We start from the raw sequence: 6823 nt of genomic DNA on the forward strand, positions 1-6823 counted from the left end.
CAGGACTTAAATTATAAATAATAAATGTGGTATAAGTCCATTTCTAGATGCACACAAATGTGTTTCATACTAGACAACATATAAACACATATCTGGAACACAGAATGGTTTGGGTTGGAAGGGACCTCAAAGATCACCTAATTCCAATCCCCCTGCCATGGGCAGTGAAACTCTCCACTACACCAGGTAGTATGCACATGCACATTAAAACTTGAATGAAACTATAAACATGCACACTGAGACTTGAAAGAAAGGTTTGGTTTGTATATTTTCTCTTATTTGAAAAATTAACTCATACGAGCATAACTCAAGTACACCATAGTTCAGAGTGCTGCACAAAAAGAACAGCTTGCAAATCTCAAATGAAAAATACATCAAGAATCTATTCTTATTCCCATTTCAAACAGTAAGATATTTATCATTGATTTAAATGGCAAGCAAAGCGACCTCTTCATTATTTCATTACTCATTTTTAAAAAAATGGACACTGATTGGGGTTTCCCAGTTTTCAGATGTCCCTTTTGTAACCCTTTGAAAGGATTTAACATTCAGAGGATTCCCAATATTAGCCAATAAAGTCTCAAGGCACCATTATCTCAAGTCACTTTGGAAAGAACAGGTCATCTAATCTACCAGCAGGTCACTAACTATATCTCATTAATCCTATGGCTAAGAGTCTAAATAAAAGTTCACCATTATCAGATATTTTTTGAAACAAAAGCACTTCATATGCTGACCACACCAAAGGTGCTGCTCAGTGTGGTTTTCTAGGCATCATACTTTCTCAAGAAGGAAGATATCAAGTCTTCATGCTCTGTTTCCATCAACACTCAGTTTCATTGCTGTTCAGTTGTGCTTTCAGTTCTACAAACATACTTACAGGAGAGTGAGATGAGAAAAGCATTTCATACTGGATTCAGCTGAATTGCACAGGTGTAGCTGAAAGCACACTGCTTCATGCCAAAACTTCATCTCAGATGTGCCTAAGGGCTTATGATTAATGCAAGCTTCTCAAAAGTGCAACACTGAAATGTCTTCACTGGAAAATTGATTATAATTCCTCTAAACTAAGCTAAGCCAAGTTAGACATTATATATCTCATCTGTAATTATCCTATAAAATCTCTTGTTATCCCTCCATATTTTTTGCATTCCAGATAGTCAAACACAAACAAAATAATAGTGATAGATGTGTCTTCTCAGAAGATATTATTACTTCTAAGCTCACAAAAATGCTCACAAAAGTCTACTTCTCAGATTTTTATCTCTGCAGGACAATGGGATTCATATCATTTGCAGACACAACAGAGTGAACAATCAAAGGTGACATAAAAGGTGTAACATACACCTGTAGGCAATCCTAACGAAATGTCTCTAATAGTCCTGATGACATGCCTGTTGCAATTACTTGGACCGTATGTGACAAGATGGTTATTTTGCCACTCCTGGTGACGTTCGACATGAAATAGTCATCAAATCGTATTCTTCATCCTTTGTTTGTGATTAATCTCCTTTTGAAGGACAGCGTATGCTAAGGAAAACAGGGTGTTCTGCATTTTAAAGAAGACAACGATTTTGAAAGAATTGAGTACCCAACTGCACTATTGTGTATCTAGATACCACAGTTTTTTGTGCAGAGAAGATAACTGCACCTCCAGATAGATGTATGACTAATCATTAGAACTACAAATACACCTTACATACTGAAACAAGTGTCAGCACAGGGGAAGTTTCTCAACAGACACAGGCAGTTCCAGTGGCTTTTTTTATAAATGTGGATCTGGATCATCTAATAGAGGATTCTGCAGACTCTCCTCTATCCATCCTACTACATATTTTCACAAAAGTTGTAACAATTATTTTTTTTCTCTCTTTTCCTCTCTCACACCAACAAAATGTCATCATATGTTTCCTTAGGAAACAAGGGTGAAAATAAAAGTTAAGATTCAGTTTTTGTAAAGGAAAGTAAAAGGAGAGAGGAAGTATCCAGAACGGTTTGGGAAGGAAACTGCTGTAGAACAAAACAATGAAATCATAATGGTTTAAATATAGTCCAACAGAATAATAAAATCCTAAACTAAAGTTGCATGCTAAATTAGCATTTCTATGTACATATTGCGTCTCTTCTCCTTTTCTGTCTCTGCCTCTAAAGACAACAGAGGAAGATCTTCAGGGTGGAAGAGCATGTTTCTATATACCCTTGTAGAATTCGGCATGATGTGGGCCTAATCCTTTTATGGCTTTTGAGAATTAAAATAACACATAACTCCTAGCTGTCATAGTAGTAAAGTGAACTGAAGCCAAAGAAAAGCCAAGAATATGTACAGGGATCACTGTGAATAGGAATCGACGAGTTTCTTTGAGTTCTACCTGCTAATACGTGCCAAAATTTCATGTTCCTGCTTGTTTATAATTTGCTTAACACAAAATTACTTCCATTATTTATTTCCCCATGAAGTTCTGAAATGTCATATCCTTTTCGTGCACAGACTAGCCTGCTTCTGTGATAATAAGCTGCTATGGTAAAGAAATGAAAGGCCAGGAAGACCTACTAACTGTAACATTTGTCTAAGCAAAGGTAGTGGAAGATTACTGAAATTCATTGTTACTTCTCTATAGCCCTGTTATGTTATTATAACAACTATCTTAGCTGCTTGCCTGTAGAGTAGATTAAAATATGGTTTACGTTCCTTTTGTCCCTTGACCATGCTATAAGCAGTCTTTCACAATACTTTTTCAGGAGAAAATATGCATGTTTCTTCAAAAAAATGTGTCAAATTTTCTCCTTTTACAGATGGCGAAAGTAATTCTTACCATATTTCCTCATCCTCTTAGTTTCCTCACAAAACATTTTGGCAAATCAAGAGGTATAAATAAAGATTCAGATGCTTATTGAACAGGACATAATGTAAATAAATTATATTTATGAATATCTGGCTGAGCAGAATTGATTGCCCTTTGGGCCTGTTTGTTATCTGATGTTCATCTCAGACTGGAAAACAGTGTGTGAAACATTTATTCATTTTTGGATTCTCCTTTCTCTTATTTTTTGAAATTTTCCAAATCACTATTTAAAGTAAAAAAAAAAAAACCAAACCACAAACTATTACTTTGAAATGTACTAGCATGCCCAATGAGTTTGGCATGTGGGAACCTGAAATAATTAAAGAACAGTAAGTAACAAATAAATTAATCAAATAAATCCTCACTGTTTGCCCCATTCCCTCCCCAAATAATCGAATACAAAGAAATTCTTACATTGCAACACTGGGCTTTCAAAACTTTGGCTTTTCACCCTGCTGGCAGCAGGCTGCAGCAGTACAAACCCTGTGCTAAACAAGCTCTGAATTCTTGAGAGGTGCAAGGCTGGCAACATGCTGCACTGGCAAACCAAACAAACACGAATGCTGTGAAGGAACACAAGATGAACAATAACCTTTCAGATCCCCAGATCTGGGGTAATTGCAACTCGGGAAGCCATGCTGGCAAACCCAGTAGGTGCTTTCACGTTCTCACCATCACCAGCATTTTTTCTAGACTGACCTCAATTACTTTACTCTCATTCGTACTGTCAACAACCAATCTAGTACCACATCTGAAGTGTCTGGAAAAATAGAGAAAAAACGCTTTCAAAACTGAAGGTCAAATCAGGGGACCATCACTGATAGTGGCCTTGTAGGATGAGCAATCAATAGACCTGAGAAAAAATTGCAAATACTTCTTTACTTTCTCATGTTCTTTCAAAGGGGAAAAATAATCCAACAAAGACTGTACAACTATCCCCACAAGATATCAGAAATAAATCTTAAAACCACATAGTGAATGGATTTTTATATCTTACTTTTATAAATATAATTGTAATGAAACTTAGTAGGAAAAACTAGCAGTCTTTTAAGATGTCCACGCAAATAAGTTGCAGCTAGGGATTTAGCATCGAACTCTATGTTCACAGATGGCAAACTCACACATCCCGAGGTACAGGTGTTAGTACCTGTAGCAAGACTTGATTTCCTTCTAATTTACATTTTAATATGTGTACTAAAGTGAATGGTGTACACATCCAGCAATGTCTCAGCCTGTTTAAAATTTTATGTGCCATTTCCACCTCTGATATGTACCAAGCCTGAAGTCCTCCTCTCTTACAAATCTTTCACAACTACAACCATGTATGTCTCCTTTCCCATCTCCTCCTAAAGTTCTGCTTCATCACCCCCTGCAATCTCTCATTACATTATAGTTTTTATATGAATACTGTTTCTAAAAGCTTCACTCTTCCTAAAATAGAATTTGTCTTTGTTTCCCTGCTTTGTTTCTGGAATACTTTTAAAAACTATTTTAGATAAGAACATTTAAAAGAAGATCTACGTTAAAATGAATGTATTGCCATTGGCTGAAGTTGGTTTAGAACTAGATAAGCAGCAATTTTCTTCAATGTTTGAGTTTCCAACCAGCAAAATTAAATCACATTGTTCTCAGCTTCACATTCCCAAGGTAAATAGTGGCTGAAAAAGAAAATGCTGACTATGCCCTGGGTGGCAACAAACATAATCAACTTCTAAAACACATTTTCAAAAAAGATTTTTTAAAGAATTCACTCAAAAGGCCTGCACACAGAGAACATCACAAGAACCTGCTTCTTTTGGTTCGCAGACTTGTCCCAAACTGAGCATTTGCACAGATGGAGAAGTGAACATTTTGATCTTTATCAAGGAGATCAGAGTAATCACTGGTGTCTAATGCTTATGGTAAATACTCCATTTAGCAAGGATGCTACTGAACTCCCTTCTTAATGGATTTGAGTTGTATGGTGAACTATAATAAGAATTCCATAGAATCATGGAATCATGGAATCATAGAATCATAGAATGGTTTGGGTTGGAAAGGACCTTCAAGATCATCTAGTTCCAACCCCCCTGCCATGGGCAAGGACACCCTCCACTACACCAGGTTGCTCAAAGCCTCATCCAACCTGGCCTTGAACACTTCCAGGGGTGGGGTATCCACAACTTCTTGTGGTAACCTGTTCCAGTGCTTCACCACCCTCATTGTAAAAATTTCTTCCTTATATCTAATCTAAATCTACCCTCTTTCAGTTTAAAGCCATTGCCCTGTGTCCTATCACTATGTGCCCTTGTAAGAAGTCCCTCTTCAGCTTTCTTGGAGGCCCCCTTCAGGTACTGGAAGACTGTTAAAAGATCTCCCCAAAGTCTTCTCTTCTCCAGGCTGAACAACTCCAACTCTCTTAGCCTGTCTTCACAGGAGAGGTGCTCCAGCCCTCGGGTCATCTTCGTGGCCCTCCTCTGGACCTGCTCCAACAGCTCCACGTCTTTCTTCTGTTGGTGGCCCCAGAGCTGAATGCAGTATTCCAGGTGGGGTCTCACGAGAGCAGAGTAGAGAGGCAGAATCCCCTCCCTCGACCTCCAGGCCACACTTCTTTCGATGCAGCCCAGGATACGGTTGGCTTTCTGGGCTGCCAGCGCACATTTCTGGCTCATGTTGAGCTTCTCATCCACCAGCACTCCCAAGTCCTTCTCCTCAGGGCTGCTCTCAATCCATTCTCCACCCAGCCTGTACTTGTGCTTGGGATTGCCCCGACTGATGTGCAGGACCCTGCACTTGGCCTTGTTGAACTTCATGAGGTTTGTAGGGGCCCACCTCTCAAGCCTGGCAAAGTCTTTCTGGATGGCATTCCTTCCCTCCAGCGTGTTGACCACACCACACAGCTTAGTGTCATCAGCAAGCTCATCAAGGGTGCACTCAATCCCACTGTCCATGTCACCAACAAAGATGTTAAATCCCACAGGCCCCAACATCAACCCCTGAAGAACACAACTCATCATTGGTCTCCCTTGGACATTGAGCCATTGACTGCAACTTTCTGAGTGCAGCCATCCTGACAATTCTTTATCCACCGAGTAGTCCATCCATCAAATCTATGTCTCTCCAATTTAGAGACAAGGATGTTGTGCAGGACAGTGTCAAATGCTTTGCACAAATCTGGGTAGATGACATCAGTTGCTCTTCCCTTATCCACCAACGCTGTAACCCCACCATAGAAGGCTACCAAATTTGTCAGGCAGGATTTGCCCTTAGTGAAGCCATGCTGGCTGTCACCAATCACCTCCTTTTTTTTCCATGTCCCTTAGTTTCCAGGAGGATCTGCTCCATGATCTTGTCAGGCACAGAGGTAAAACTGGCTGGCCTGTACTTCCATGTGTCCTTTTTTCCCTTTTTAAAGATGGGGCCTATGTTTCCCCTTTTTCAGTCAGTGGGAACTTCACCAGACTGCCATGACTTCTCAAATATGATGGATAGTGGTTTAGCAACTTCATCTGCCAGTTGCCTCAGGACCCGCAGATGCACCTCATCAGGTCCCACGGACTTGTGCACCTTCAGGTTCCTTAGATGGTCTTGAACTTGATCTTCTCTTCATGTACTGGTTTTGACTGGGATGGAATTAATTTTCTTCATAGCAGCTCATATTGTGCTCTGTTTTGGATTCGTGAGCAAAACAGTGTTGATAACATCGGGATGTTTTCATTATCACTGGGCAGTGCTTACACAGCGTCAAGGCCTTTTCTGCCTCTCACCCCACCCCACCAGCATAGGCTACAGGGGCACAAGAGGCTGGGAGGGGACACAGCTGGGATAGCTGACCCCAGCTGACCAAAGGGATATTCCACACCACATGACATCATGCTCAGCATACAAAGCTGGGGGAAGAAGAAGGAAGGAGAGGATGTTTGGAGTGATGGCATTTGTCTTCCTAAGTAACTCTTCATGTGATGAAGCCCTGCTTTCCTGGAGATGGCTGAACACCTGCC

This window comes from Tauraco erythrolophus, chromosome 7 (genome assembly GCF_009769465.1).
Source record: "Tauraco erythrolophus isolate bTauEry1 chromosome 7, bTauEry1.pri, whole genome shotgun sequence".
Classification (NCBI taxonomy): domain Eukaryota; kingdom Metazoa; phylum Chordata; class Aves; order Musophagiformes; family Musophagidae; genus Tauraco; species Tauraco erythrolophus.